Here is a 16,075-nt window from a genome sequence, read left to right as displayed (position 1 = left end):
GAGCTGTGTTGTGATGGGCCGGGTCTAGTAGAGCTGTGTTGTGATGGGCCGGGTCTAGTAGAGCTTTGTTGTGATGGGCCAGGTCTAGTAGAGCTGTGTTGTGATGGGCCAGGTCTAGTAGAGCTGTGTTGGGATGGGCCGGGTCTAGTAGAGCTGTGTTGTGAAGGGCCGGGTCTAGTAGAGCTGTGTTGTGATGGGCCAGGTCTAGTAGAGCTGTGCTGTAATAAGCCATGTCTGGCTCTTTTCTCCTCGGGATGGTGGAGGTACTGTTGTTTCAGAAGGTGGGGCGGGGGACCTTTGTTGCTGGGGTGATGGGTGTGTGGGTCCCTGCCAAGTGTTGCATCTTTTAGGTCCTTGGCAAAGGTTCTGATACTGTCCTGATCAAGATGTATATTATCATATAAGTGTTGACATGTCAGAGTGGGGTGGTGAGCCGTTCTGACGTTGAGCAGTGAGGCACAGTCCACAGTGATCTGTTGATTTATTTTGTCGATCAACTTTTCTGGGAAGTCTTTTCTTGGTAGGAGGGTGGACACAACTATATTGGTTGTTGGGAACATAGCCTGTGCCCGTTCTGCCACTCTTCTCACTGCCCCAGATACATTTTCACCTTTGGCATGAAGGTCGTTTGTGCCAGTGTGGATGATGATGTTGTCAGGGGTGTCAATCCTGGTCTGACTGAGTAGCTGCATTGCACTCTCAGTTGTAGGACACCAGAACTTATACACCTGGTGTCTAGGGAATAATCTTTCCTGGACTAAGAACTTCCCATTTGAATCAATTAGAATTGCAGTTGTGGGTGATTGTCTGGGTGGAGCAGACTGGGAGGCTGGTATTCTGACCTGGGCTGGAGCAGACTGGGAGGCTGGTAGGTTAACCTGGGCTGGAGCAGACTGGGAGGCTGGTATTCTGACCTGGGCTGGAGCAGACTGGGAGGCTGGTAGGTTGACCTGGGCTGGAGCAGACTGGGAGGCTGGTAGGTTAACCTGGGCTGGAGCAGACTGGGAGGCTGGTATTCTGACCTGGGCTGGAGCAGACTGGGAGGCTGGTAGGTTGACCTGGGCTGGAGCAGACTGAGAGGCTGGTAGGTTGACCTGGGCTGGAGCAGACTGGTAGGCTGGTGCAGTGTCATCCGGCTGTGTAGTGGAGGCCATGCTGGTCTCAGGTTCTGCTTGTGTTGTACCAAGCTGGTGGACATGTTCTCTAGATGCAGAGGACACAATGACTCTCTGCCGGTTGAGGGTGTCAATGTACCTCTCTTTTTGTTCGAGCTCCTTTCTTGTTGTGCTCAGATGGTCTCTGAGGTCATCATTTGTCTGACTCAGCTTGTCCATTCTGCTTTCTAATTTAGCTATGGATGCTCTGCTCTCCTCCCTGAACTGTTTCATCTCTTCTTTGAGTTTCTGGACAGTGTCCTCCTCTTGAAGCTTGTTCTCTCTGAGTTCTATGACCTCTGCTTCGACTAGAGAGAGGGTGTTGTGGAAACGTTGCATAGCAGGTGTTCTTATTGAAATTGTCATGTCCTTGACTCTGTCTGCTGCAGGTGAGGTAGGTAAAGGGACGTTGAGGGCTTCCTGCTGGGTCACAGAGACCATTGGGGTCTGCTTTTCTCCATCTCCCTCCTTGACTTTTTCCTCATTTTCTGAGATGATGTCAGCGTCTTCTTTTAGGGTAGCAAACCTATTCTCAAAAGCCTGGAGGCTTGAATCATTGCCTTGTATCAATACAGTTCCATTATTATATAAGTTTACTGTTTGATATGTGTTGCTCTGGTCAGCTTCTTCAAAAATGCTGATCTGACATCCTTGGCTGATGCCCCTCTTTTTTGAGAAAGGGAAATGGTTGCAAATAACCTTTTTCCATATGTTCCCTCGATTGGTATTAAAAATTAAATTTGCTCTTGTTTTGTAACTGGTAAGATCTGCAAACAGGCATTCATGGTTCTGTCCCATCAACAAACCTTTGAAACTTTTCTTAGCTTTCTCTGTTTGGATGTCTGGTGGGTAAACAATTTCCATAGCAACGCTGGTGATGTTGGCTACAATGTTACAATGTTGCAATAGAAGTGCTGTTTCTTGTATAATGCTCTCTTGTTTCTTCAGAGGACTGTTTCACTTTGTTATCCTTTTTTCTTTTCCTTTTTTCTTCTGTCCTTATTTTGTCTTCCTTTCTTCTGTTAACTAGATATTTTTTTGTTATTCTTTGTAAGCTAGCTAGCTTCTTCCAGGAGAGTCCTTAGCAACTGCTTAGCAACATGTAAACAATTCAGCTAACAATTCAGCTAGCTAAGATAACTGTATAATTTTATGAAAAATAGTTACTTTTTCAAAATCCTGTCTTTTTGGTTTGTTGCTTCTATTGTCTTCTATTGAGTCTTGCAGTTTTCTTTTGATTTTTTCGATGTACTTCACTCTAAAAAACCATTTAAATCTCAATATATACAGGAGCTCATTTTTCAGCAGCTGCTCAATTTGGAACTCTCTCTCTCTCTCTCTCTCTCTCTCTCTCTCTCTCTCTCTCTCTCTCTCTCTCTCTCTCTCTCTCTCTCTCTCTCTCTCTCTCTCTCTCTCTCTCTCTCTCTCTCTCTCTCTCTCTCTCTCTCTCTCTCTCTCTCTCTCTCTCTCTCTCTCTCTCTCTCTCTCTCTCTCTCTCTCTCTCTCTCTCTCTCTCTCTCTCAATTGACTTAATTTACAGCATTTAAAAGACACACTGTTCTGTCCACTCCACTGTTTTGTCCACTCCACTATTCTGTCCACTCCACTATTCTGTCCACTCCACTATTCTGTCCACTCCACTGTTCTGTCCACTCCACTATTCTGTCCACTCCACTATTCTGTCCACTCCACTATTCTGTCCACTCCACTATTCTGTCCACTCCACTGTTCTGTCCCCTCCATTATTCTGTCCACTCCACTCCACTGTTCTGTCCACTCCACTGTTCTGTCCACTCCACTGTTCTGTCCACTCCACTATTCTGTCCACTCCACTATTCTGTCCACTCCACTGTTCTGTCCACTCCACTATTCTGTCCACTCCACTATTCTGTCCACTCCACTATTCTGTCCACTCCACTGTTCTGTCCACTCCACTGTTCTGTCCACTCCACTGTTCTGTCCACTCCACTGTTCTGTCCACTCCACTATTCTGTCCACTCCACTATTCTGTCCACTCCACTGTTCTGTCCACTCCACTATTCTGTCCACTCCATTATTCTGTCCACTCCACTATTCTGTCCACTCCACTATTCTGTCCACTCCACTATTCTGTCCACTCCACTGTTCTGTCCACTCCACTGTTCTGTCCACTCCACTATTCTGTCCACTCCACTATTCTGTCCACTCCACTGTTCTGTCCACTCCACTGTTCTGTCCACTCCATTATTCTGTCCACTCCACTATTCTGTCCACTCCACGGTTCTATCCACTCCACTGTTCTGTCCACTCCACTGTTCTGTCCACTCCACTGTTCTGTCCACTCCACTGAACCAGCCTAATCAGGTTAATACACATACATCTTATTGAGGCCACCGGCTGAGAAAAACATACTGAGGAATACTGTACGCAGAAATGTGTGTGTGTGTGTGTGTGTGTGTGTGTGTGTGTGTGTGTGTGTGTGTGTGTGTGTGTGTGTGTATGAGTGTGTGTTACCTGAAACATGAAACGCTAACAGGAGGACACAGCAGCTGGAGCTTAGTGGAAGAGACAAAGCAGACACACACACACACAGACACACAGGAACACACTCCATCCTCCCTGGAAACCACCAGCCCATCCAGTCTCACTTTGAAAACAGGTCATGAAAGACAGGGACGTGTTGCAGTCAAAACAGTGGAACAACTATTCTGTCAAGTAACCCTGACGGTACAGTACAAAGCTACTAGGTGGGAGGGTGGGGATAGCTGACTGGGTGACTGGCACACTGGGTGACTGGCTGGCTAACTGGGTGACTGGCTGACTGGGTGACTGGCTGACTGGCTGACTGGGTGACTGGCTGGCTAACTAGGTGACTGGCTGACTGGGTGACTGGCTGACTGGGTGACTGGGTGACTGGCTAACTGGCTGACTGGGTGACTGACTGGCTGACTGGGTGACTGGCTAACTAGGTGAATGGCTGACTGGGTGACTGACTGGCTGACTGGGTGACTGGCTGACTGGGTGACTGGCTAACTGGGTGACTGGCTGACTGGGTGACTGGCTGGCTAACTGGGTGACTGGCTAACTAGGTGACTGGCTGACTGGCTGACTGGGTGACTGGCTGACTGGGTGACTGACTGGCTGACTGGGTGACTGGCTAACTAGGTGACTGGCTGACTGGGTGACTGGCTGACTGGGTGACTGACTGGCTGACTGGGTGACTGGCTGACTGGGTGACTGGCTAACTGGGTGACTGGCTGACTGGGTGACTGGCTGACTGGGTGACTGGCTAACTGGGTGACTGGCTGACTGGGTGACTGGCTAACTGGGTGACTGACTGACTGGGTGACTGACTGACTGGGTGACTGACTGACTGGGTGACTGGGTGACTGACTGACTGGGTGACTGACTGACTGGGTGACTGACTGACTGGGTGACTGGAAGACTGGCTGACTGGGGGACTGACTGGGTGACTGACTGACTGGGTGACTGGCAGGATGGCTTACTGGCCGACTGGCTAACTGGGTGACTGACTGGCTGACTTACTGGCAGACTGGCTAACTGGGTGACTGACTGGCTGACTGGCTGACTGACTGGCTGACAGGCTGGCAGACTGGCTAACTGGGTGACTGACTGGCTGACTTACTGGCAGACTGGCTAACTGGGTGACTGGCTGACTGACTGGCTGACTGGCTAACTGGGTGACTGACTGGCTGACTGACTAGCAGACTGGCTAACTGGGTGACTGACTGGCTGACTTACTGGCAGACTGGCTAACTGGATGACTGGCTGACTGACTGGCTGACTGGCTCCCCAGCAGAGAGGGTAGCAGTGTGTTTTAGGAAAAAGAGGAAAAGTCCATGTGATGCTGATCTCTTGTCATATCTATTTTATCCCCCCCATCCCTCTCACACACACACACACACACACACACACACACACAAACACGGTATTCCCAGCTGTGGATGATATGTCTGTCTGTCTGAGGGCCAAAGCCGTGTAATGAATGACAGTGCAGGCAGCAGAGACATGGAGCAGCCTGCCTGAATAATGATGTAATGACAATACAAGACAAGGTGAGGATGGAGTACTGCTCCTCCCCCTTTCCCTCTCTCTATCTCTCCCTCCCTCTCTCTCTCACTCTCTCTCTCTCCCTCCCTCTCTTCTTCCCTCTCTCTCTCTCTTCTTCCCTCTCTCTCTCTCTCACTCTCTCTCTCTCCCTCCCTCTCTTCTTCCCTCTCTCTCTCTCTTCTTCCCTTTCTCTCTCTCTCTCCCTCTCTCCCTTTCTCTCTCTCTCTCTCTTCTTCCCTTTCTCTCTCTCTCTCCCTCTCTCTCTCTCCCTCCCTCTCTTCTTCCCTCTCTCTCTCTCTTCTTCCCTTTCTCTCTCTCTCTCCCTCTCTCCCTTTCTCTCTCTCTCTCCCTCTCTTCTTCTCTCTCTCTCTCTCCCTCTCTTCTTCTCTCTCTCTCTCCCTCTCTTCTTCCCTTTCTCTCTCTCTCTCCCTCTCTTCTTCCCTTTCTCTCTCTCTCTCCCTCTCCCTCCTCCACACACTCCTGTGTTCCCATGTCTTGTGTTTAATCCAGGCTGGGATAGGGAGAGGCACAGACTCCTGTTTGATCCCAGGAATCCTTTTAACTGATACCGGATCACATTCCATCGCCGACATTCCAGGGGTCAAGAGTGGAGAGTACATGAAGACAGTGTGTGTGTGTGTGTGTGTGTGTGTGTGTGTGTGTGTGTGTGTACGCAGTACAGATATCACATTACACTGCTGTTATTGTGTATTAAGCCATCAGAGAGGATCAGAGAGACCACACCCCCTGAGAGATGGCAGATGGCTTTTTCTAGCAGCACAGTAATAATGTCCCTGGCTATCATCACTGGCCCTAACACGCACATATGATCTCTGTCCTTACCCTTCACAACACAGACATGAGAGAGTATGTGTGTGTGTGCAGGAGAGTTTAATCACACTGTCAGATGAGAGGACCCTCTCTAAAGACATGAAAAGAACCCTATACCCTATATTCTCTCTCTCCCTCTATTCTCTCTCTCTCCCTCTATTCTCTCTCTCCCTCTATTCTCTCTCCCTCTATTCTCTCTCTCCCTCTATTCTCTCTCTCCCTCTATTCTCTCTTTCCCTCTATTCTCTCTCTCCCTCTATTCTCTCTCCCTCTATTCTCTCTCTCCCTCTATTCTCTCTTTCCCTCTATTCTCCCTCTCCCTCTATTCTCTCTTTCCCTCTATTCTCCCTCTCCCTCTATTCTCTCTCCCTCTATTCTCTCTCCCTCTATTCTCTCTTTCCCTCTATTCTCCCTCTCCCTCTATTCTCCCTCTCCCTCTATTCTCTCTCTCCCTCTATTCTCTCTCTCCCTCTATTCTCTCTCTCCCTCTATTCTCTCTCTCCCTCTATTCTCTCTCTCCCTCTATTCTCTCTCCCTCTATTCTCTCTCTCCATCTATTCTCTCTTTCCCTCTATTCTCTCTCCTGACAGTGATGTTAAACTATAGGGTTTACTGTAACATCTGTTCTAGATTATTATCACTACAGATTAACAAGATCCATACATACAGGAAGAGATGACCAAGATCCATACATACAGGAAGAGATGACCAAGATCCATACATACAGGAAGAGATGAACAAGATCCATACATACAGGAAGAGATGACCAAGATCCATACATACAGGAAGAGATGACCAAGATCCATACATACAGGAAGAGATGAACAAGATCCATACATACAGGAAGAGATGACCAAGATCCATACATACAGGAAGAGATGAACAAGATCCATACATACATGAAGAGATGACCAAGATCCATACATACAGGAAGAGATGAACAAGATCCATACATACAGGAAGAGATGAACAAGATCCATACATACAGGAAGAGATGAACAAGATCCATACATACAGGAAGAGATGACCAAGATCCATACATACAGGAAGAGATGAACAAGATCCATACATACAGGAAGAGATGAATAACTAACATGTATATCTCAAAGATAAACTATCTTTAAACTGGAGACATATCATTGTATGAGTGGGAAACAGGATTTGCCCTGGACTTGTTATGATGTGCTAGCTGTAACTAAATGGAACCTTGTCTTTGTGTGAGAGACAAGACGATCAGATTGCCTCGTTAACAAAGGTTCTCTGTCGGGAACTAGTACTATTCTAAGTTACTGGCATGAACATAAACGCCTGTGATCTCAACCGCATCTCATTGGTGTGTAACTGTGGATTACGACTGAGGTCTGAGTGAAGCCAAAACTAAAGGCTTTGACTCAGAGTGGCGTCACTGGTGAGTCACACGTAGTTGCTGGAGAGGCTGTTGTGGAACAAACCCGGTCCAAGACATGTAAGACTGGATGGTTCATATGAGTAAATTAATAAATGTCAAAAGTTGTCTTTTAACAAGAAATAAGTCTTTAACCTGTAAAAAGCTGGAGAGGACAGAGGCTAAACCAACTCTTTCCCCAACAGCATTTTCACTTTCAAAATGCACTGAACAACTGATTAAGGCATAATCAAATAAATCACACTCTTTCTGATATTAACTTTTTAATTTCCTGGGTCAAGAATGTGTTCAGCGTTTGTCCCAAATGGCACCCGGTCCCCCGATGTAGTGCACTACTTTTGACGATGGCCCACAGAGCTTTGGTCAAAAGTAGTGCACTACATAAGAAATAGGGTGCCTTTTGAGACGCTAACTCTGTCATCTCAGTGCTAATGAGCCAAACAGCAGGTCACACAGAGAGTTACAGAGCCTATTTACATAATTAAATCATAAATATAGAGAAATAGACATCTCAAAGTGTATGTCTCCAGTGATGAGCTCATCCTCGGGGCTACAACTGATTGATACGAGAAGGCAGTTACACTACACGCAGAACACGACGAGAGAAACAGCCAGTCAGCAGCGCCCTGATTTAAACGGCCGCTTTGGGCCAAATGAAAATTAATTAATTTCTGTGAAGAATCAATTTCTCAGAGTAACTAACAGTGTTAAATGCAAAGAGATGGGGAAGAGAGAGAGAGAGAGAGATAGTGTGTGTGTGCGCGCCGCAAAATCCCCCCATTACGCACACCTACACATAATTGCAGAGACTCAGTTTGAGCCACTGAAACACTTTTAGAAGATTGGAAAAGGTGCCATTATTTCAACAATGTTGCGTTGTTCGGTCGCTTCAACTCTTTATAAAGACATCAGAGATAGATGAGGGCGCCATGGAAACCAACTCACCTGGCGTTAGTACAGTCGTTGTACAGCGTCTCGAAGTCTCTCCTGGAGATGAGTTTACACCGGTTCACTCCCGGTTGAATAGCTCCGAGGCCCCGGAGGATGCGGACCTGTTCCACGTTACAGACCACCGGTGTGATCTGGAGCCGCTTCAGCTTGGTATAGACCGTGTGCAGTCCGCCGACCAAGTGTTTCAGAAACAGGTCGAACGCCTGCGGGAGGCAGATTAGCTCGTTGTCTTTTACCGTGAAAGAGGCGAGCTTGGCGCCTCTGACCTCGACCATTTTAACCTCGTTGTTTTGCGGAGTGTTCTCAACCGGCGACGGGGTAGAATACACCGGTTTACAGGGCAGGACGTCGACCGGTGCGCCAGGGCTACCGACAGGGACTGGTAAGAGGTCCACGCTGAAAGGGTTCAGTCCGGTGGGCGCGATAGACGGTGAAGGGGATGAGGACGTGGTTGCTGGTGGCGGAGAGTTGGTCGCCGGTGAAGTCTGTATCGGAGGCGGTTGGACGAGAGGAACCAAGGGCATGAGAGCAGCCGGAGAGGCCATGATCCAAATCTGTATTTAAAAAAAAAAAAACAAGCTGAAAGTCTCGAAAGTCAAGTGTAGTCTAAAAAAAGTGTCGCGAGAGAAACAGAAATCAAAGAGTTGAGAGCTCGTCGGTAGTTTTTTTTTTTAACTGAAAAATGTCGGAGATGCAGTGAGTGGGATAAAGGGTCCGTGCGTCAGGTTACCGATGACAGAATTGAGCTAGAGTGAGGAGCTCGCGGACGGGATGATACTGTCACATCATGAAAAAGAGGAGGAGCCTCTAAATATTCTTAGAAAAACATCACACGCATCTGTTGACCGTGTTCAGAATATGCGGTCCATTAGGCTAGAATAAAACTGGAATAGAAACTGAACACCTTGATGAATAATTTGTATAAGCAGCACAAGCTCCGAAGATAACGCCACTGAATTTTAACTGTAGGATGTTGACTGGAAGCTGCCCACTGTTTATAAATAATAACCCCCCCAAAAGGGCCCTCTACGGGGGGAGAAGAGGGACAGACAAGAGGACCCTGACTAACCTCTGACCCTCCTCAAGCCGCCACCCCATCTTCCTGTCACACACCACATTAGGGACTGAGCCTCCACAACCCCTCGAATGCATACCCTTGACAGTTCCCTGCTAATGCTGATGAAGACTGAGGTTTGGAGACTCTCTTCTCTGCACACAAAAAAAAAGCATATAGGCTAATTGAGTCCGCTCAACAAGATAAATAATGACACTAGCACTGACTTCGCTGATTATCGAGGAAGAAATGTGCTGACAACAGCTAGTTTCCATCCACTTGGCCACATTTTCCAACCAGAGATGTTTCCATAAAAATGACTTTTTGCAGGTAGAAAACTGTGCGTGATGACGTACACTACCATTCAAAAGTTTGGAGTCACTTAGAAATGTCCTTGTTTTTCAAAGAAAAGCACTGTTTTTGTCTATTAAAATAACATAAAATTGATCAGAAATACAGTGTAGACATTGTTAATGTTGTAAATGACTATTGTAGATGGAAACGGCAGATATTTTATGGAATATCTACATAGAAGGCCAGCATCCCGGAGTCCTCTCTTCACTGTTGAGGGGTCTGTTTCTCAAACTAGACACTCTAATGTACTTGTCCTCTTGCTCAGTTGGGGACCGGAGCCTCTTTCTATTCTGGTTAGCGCCAGTTTGCGCTGTTCTGTGAAGGGAGTATTACACAGCGTTGTATGCGATCTTCAGTTTCTTGGCAATTTCTCGCATGCAATAGCCTTCATTTCTCAGAACAAGAATAGACTGATGAGTTTCAGAAGAAAGTTCTTTGTTTCTGGCCATTTTGAGCCTGTACTCGAACCCACAAATGCTGACGCTCCAGATACGCAACTAGTCTAAAGAAGGCCAGTTTTATTGCTTCTTTAATCAGGACAACAGTTTTCAGCTGTGCTAACATAATTGCAAACAGGTTTTCTAATGATCAGTTAGCCGTTTAAAATTATAAACTTGGATTATCTAACACAACGTGCCATTGGAACACAGGAGTGATGGTTGCTGATAATGGGCCTCTGTACGCCTATGTAGATATTCATAATAAATCTGCCGTTTCCAGCTACAATACTCATTTACAACATTAACAATGTCTACACTGTATTTCTGATTAACTTGATATTATTTTAATGGACAAAATGGAGCAAAACAAGGACATTTCTAAGTGATCCCAAACGTTTGAACGGTTGTGTACGTGCAATTCAAAATGTATTCTGCCGTTAAATTCCTATATGCCGAATGAAAAAATAGTTAAATGCGGTTTCATCGCATTTTCATCACTACTGATGGTGTTGTCACAAAAACTGTTGCGTTAGCCTTTAGGACTATAAAAAATGTTCCCACGTTGGTATTGGCGCATGCGCTCTAGCCAACAGCTGGTAGATAGAGTGCGGGTAGGCTACCTACATTATGAGATTATTATGTTTAAGAGCGATATTATTGTTATTTGTCAAAGCAGCCAAGCATCGACCATCATGTCACCAGAATCAGACCCTGGATATTTATTGGAAAGGAGCATCAATCTCATCGCCTTGCACTTTCACCACCCTGTGAAGTTCATCATAACTTATTTCATCTGTAGTCTAATAAACTGCATGCTTTCCCGAGTCGTAGTGGGAGGACCACACACCATGTCATCGCGTGACTCCAAGTTCTCTTCGATATGATGGTTATTATATCAATATTTGCGCATAAAGGCGTTTGAACCGCTATTTCTCGCATAATGAATTTTAGCGACACAAAAAGATCCCACCATGTCGAACGAACAAATTGTCTTTCGGCATTTATGAAATTGCACCGGCATTTCATGTTTCCATCAGCCTGGTCGGGACTTTTTCCACGCGTCAGGAAATTCATTCGCATGAAATGGATGGGATGGAAACGTGATTAGTGACATGCGGTTGTCTCACTTAGTTACTTTAAGATGAATGCACAACAATGCACTAACTGTAAATCGCTCTGGATACGAGCATCTGCTAAATTACACAAATGTTTTTTTTTAAAACACACAAAAAAACACCTTATCTGTAAATTAAAGGCACCAAGTGAACATTGTGGATATGGGAGCTGTTCGATGCGCCATAGTTTTATCCGGTATATAGAGCCTCGTCTCCATAGGAATGCACAGTGCTTTAACGGAGCATCACGTTGATAATGATCTAAGTCACAGAGGGAGAGAAGAAAACCTCAAGAGAGCGTGTTATGAAGAGGAGGTGGAGAGAAACGTCTCTTTATTCAGCTTAAAGGTCTTTTCGCTCTTTTCTTCCTGCTTCCCCGTCCCTCTTTTGAATAAGCCTCTTGTGTTTTTTAATTGGCTGGAATTAATCTTAGGGATGTAGATGCCCGATTTGCATTCATTAAAAGTCAACTGAAGAAGTCAAGCTTGATTCTAATCAAATTTGCTTAATTATGCTTAGCTTTCAGCATCTCCCAGGAGAGAAGAGAGAGAGAACTTCACTTTTGTCTTTGGAAACTCCTGCTCTATCTCCTGCTGAGATGGCTTTTTACCAGCAAATAGACATTTAAAATGTCAGGACTCACTAAAAGACATGGAGAGGGGGAATTGCCACCTATTGGAGGAAAAAGTCTATGCCACGGGTCTGAAACCTGCGGCCCACGGGCCAGATGCGGCCCAGTCGCCGGTTTATAGCGGCACATTGATTTACACACATAATATCAGAAGTGTACTTCAATGTCAAATGTCAAACCATCCAGACAGTAATAAACCTCATATAGGGCACCAAATTCCACCCAAAACATATTTGAAAAGCTGAAGGCCACCGTGTGAGGGCTCTCTGTCGCTGCAGAAGAATGGTGTAGTGACCATAGAAATATAATGACTAGAACTGACATTCCCATTCTATTTCTGTAATAGATAATTATATATCTATGGTGGTGACATCCTGTGTCTGTTAGTCAGTGTGCTGTCTGTACCACTCTACCCTGCAGGGGTAGATACTCAGGACAACCACATCAGACTGATGAGGCATAAATACCACTCTATCCATTCTCATTAAGTAAATAACAACATATTTAACGCTTCATCTCTATCAAGAGGCCTCGGGTCAGTGGTTGAGGAAGAGCAAGAGAAATAGAGAGAGGTAGCAACGAGAGAGACAGAGATAAAGAGAAAGAAAGAGAGAGTAAAGAGAGAGACAGAGATTAAGAGAGAGAGAGAGAGAGAGAGTAAAGAGAGAGACAGAGATAAAGAGAGAGAGAGAGAGAGTAAAGAGAGAGACAGAGATAAAGAGAGAGAGAGAGAGAGTAAAGAGAGAGAGACAGAGACAGAGATAAAACGAGAGAGAGGTAGTAAAGAGAGAGACAGAGACCAAGATAAAGAGAGTAAAGAGAGAGACAGAGACCAAGATAAAGAGAGACAGGTAGTACAGAGAGAGACAGAGATAAAAAGAGAGAGAGATAAAGAGAGAGAGAGAGGTAGTACAGAGAGAGACAGAGATAAAGATAAAGAGAGAGAGAGAGGTAGTACAGAGAGAGACAGAGATAAAAAGAGACAGAGATAAAGAGAGAGACAGAGATAAAGAGAGAGAGAGAGATAAAGAGAGAGAGAGAGGTAGTACAGAGAGAGACAGAGATAAAGATAAAGAGAGAGAGAGAGGTAGTACAGAGAGAGACAGAGATAAAAAGAGAGAGATAAAGAGAGAGAGAGAGGTAGTACAGAGAGAGACAGAGATAAAAAGAGACAGAGATAAAGAGAGAGACAGAGATAAAGAGAGAGAGAGAGATAAAGAGAGAGAGAGAGAGAGTAAAGAGAGAGACAGAGACCAAGATAAAGAGAGACAGGTAGTACAGAGAGAGACAGAGATAAAAAGAGACAGAGATAAAGAGAGACAGGTAGTACAGAGAGAGACAGAGATAAAAAGAGAGACAGAGATAAAGAGAGAGAGAGAGAGTAGTACAGAGAGAGACAGAGATAAAAAGAGAGACAGAGATAAAGAGAGAGAGAGAGGTAGTACAGAGAGAGACAGAGATAAAAAGAGAGACAGAGATAAAGAGAGAAAGAGAGGTAGTACAGAGAGAGACAGAGATAAAGAGAGAGAGAGAGGTAGTACAGAGAGAGACAGAGATAAAAAGAGACAGAGATAAAGAGAGAGAGAGAGGTAGTACAGAGAGAGACAGAGATAAAGAGAGAGAGAGAGGTAGTACAGAGAGAGACAGAGATAAAAAGAGACAGAGATAAAGAGAGAGACAGAGATAAAAAGAGACAGAGATAAAGAGAGAGAGAGAGGTAGTACAGAGAGACAGAGATAAAAAGAGACAGAGATAAAGAGAGAGACAGAGATAAAGAGAGAGACAGAGATAAAGAGAGAGAGATTTAGAAATCTGTCCCAACCACTCTCAGCCATAATCCTAACAGACAAGCCTTTCCGTCAGCAGCTGAATCAGCCATTAGGACCCAAATCAACACAGAGTTCCAGAATGCTCCCGTGTCATCCATGATAATGGAAATTGATTATGCGTATGGAAATGAGCTGTAGTCCGCGGCAACGTGACCTTCAGCGGTGCTAATTGAAACAAGTGTGGAGCCTCAGCGTCAGTTATCAGGCCTAACAGCACACCATAAATCATCATGAAGACCCCTGTCACAACACGACCCAGTAGAACGGATGTGTTGTTTTTCTCTCCCTGTATCAGACCAGTCTGAACATGTCCGTGGGTTAGATCCCTGGGTTAATAGGACCAGATGAAGCTTTAGTACCGGATGAACAGGCACAGTTCAGACTCATGTAGGTGTGGAGATGGAGAGAGAGAGAGGGAGAGAAAGAGAGAGGGGGGAGGGAGAGAGAGCGAGAGAGAGAGAGAGGGGGGGGGGGGGGTGGAGGGAGGGAGAGAGAGGAGAGAGAGCTGATGTGGTGATGATGGGGATTGATTTAGTTAGAGTTTGAGGTGAGGAGGTAACGAACGGTGCCAGTGACACAGAACAGGTTGAAGGAGAAGAAGAGAGTAATGAGCCAGATACACTTGATCTCGCCTCATTTCTGTGTCCAAAGCAGCATACTTGTTTTTCTTAGTTGAGTTGACTCAATTTGACCTTGTGCATCCAACTGGAAAAAAACTGTGTTGAGTGAGTGAGAAAAATAGCCAACACTCTGAGAAAAAAAGGTGCTATCTAGAAGCTAAAAGGATTCTTCAGCTGTCCCCATTGCAGAACCCTTTGAAGAACCCGTTTTGGTTTCAGGTAGAACCCTTTCCACAGAGGGTGTTACATGAAACCCCAAAAGGTTCTACCTGGAACCAAAAAAAGGGTTCTACCTGGAACCAAAAAAAAAGGGTTCTACCAGGAACCAAAAAGGGTTATCCTATGGGAACAGCCTAAGAACCCTTTTGGAACCCTTTTTTCTAAGAGTGTACATATCAAGTCAACTGACGGAGGGGCAAAGTTAAGTGTAATTAGTAGATTGTAGATGTTCCTAGTGAAGAAGCAGCTCACTGGTCAGAGTAAGACAGGAGTAAACTGGTAATACAGTTGAAATGAAGTATGAGAGGTCAACAGAGTCGCCACATAAAGAGATGAAGAGTTATTGAAAAAGCATAAAGTCCATCTCGTTGTGGAAGATTGAATTAACATAAATTGTTGACGACTAGAGGTTATTATGGAGAATACATTTATGAACCAAACAATATACAACAGCCACTGATTGAGAGCAGATGTTGTCCACCTGTTAAACACAGGATCCTAGAGTGCAATTCACTGCGTCAATGAGTCGTCCCAATAATCTAATCAAGGGGAATATAATATATATAATCATATCCATCATTACATAGTTGAACACACAAAATTCTAATTTGATAAAGGATATTTCATTATAAAGTGTAGAGACACAAGGGAGTTTCCCCGGCGAGGCCTCTGTGAAGGTTGCAGCTATCACTGATCACTGGCCTCATGGATCCTTATTCAATTAACAACACTCTAATGAACGCAATTCATTAATGAATTAATGAATGAACGAATAATAGAGGCGCTATATGTTAAGCATCTAGGTAGATAGAGGAATACCTCATTATAGATCAAACCTAATCGTATTGGAACCTGTCCAAAAAAACAACAAAGTCACTTAAAGACGTTGGGAAGTTGTTCAATATGTTCTAATCGCAATCAATTCATTCTCTTCTCTAATGAGCTTTAACGATGCTCTTAATTGTTTATTATCCAATATCCTAGTTATGAATATTAAAGGAATTAAGCAAGCAGAAGAGTTTACACTGTTATTCATCGGTATTTTGTATTGGCAAGGTCAACGTTAAACAAAAACAGTCCCTGAAAAGAACGCTGGATGTTTAGCTTGATCTAGACGAGGCTCCTCAGATAACCACTAGACATGTGATATGGATCAACCTACTGGGTATTGAAAGTACAAAAGGCAGAAACATAAACTCAGCAAAAAAAGAAACGTCCTCTGGCCTACAAGCCCTCAGTCCAGCCTCTCTCAGCCTATTGCGGACAGTCTGAGCACTGATGGAGGGATTGTGCGTTCCTGGTGTAACTCGGGCAGTTGTTGTTGCCATCCTGTACCTGTCCCGCAGGTGTGATGTTCAGATGCACTGATCCTGTGCAGGTGATGTTACACATGGTCTGCCACTGCGAGGACGATCAGCTGTC

This window comes from Oncorhynchus clarkii, unplaced genomic scaffold (genome assembly GCF_045791955.1).
Source record: "Oncorhynchus clarkii lewisi isolate Uvic-CL-2024 unplaced genomic scaffold, UVic_Ocla_1.0 unplaced_contig_8908_pilon_pilon, whole genome shotgun sequence".
NCBI classification, from domain to species: Eukaryota; Metazoa; Chordata; class Actinopteri; order Salmoniformes; family Salmonidae; genus Oncorhynchus; species Oncorhynchus clarkii.
This window is presented reverse-complemented; position numbering follows the sequence as displayed.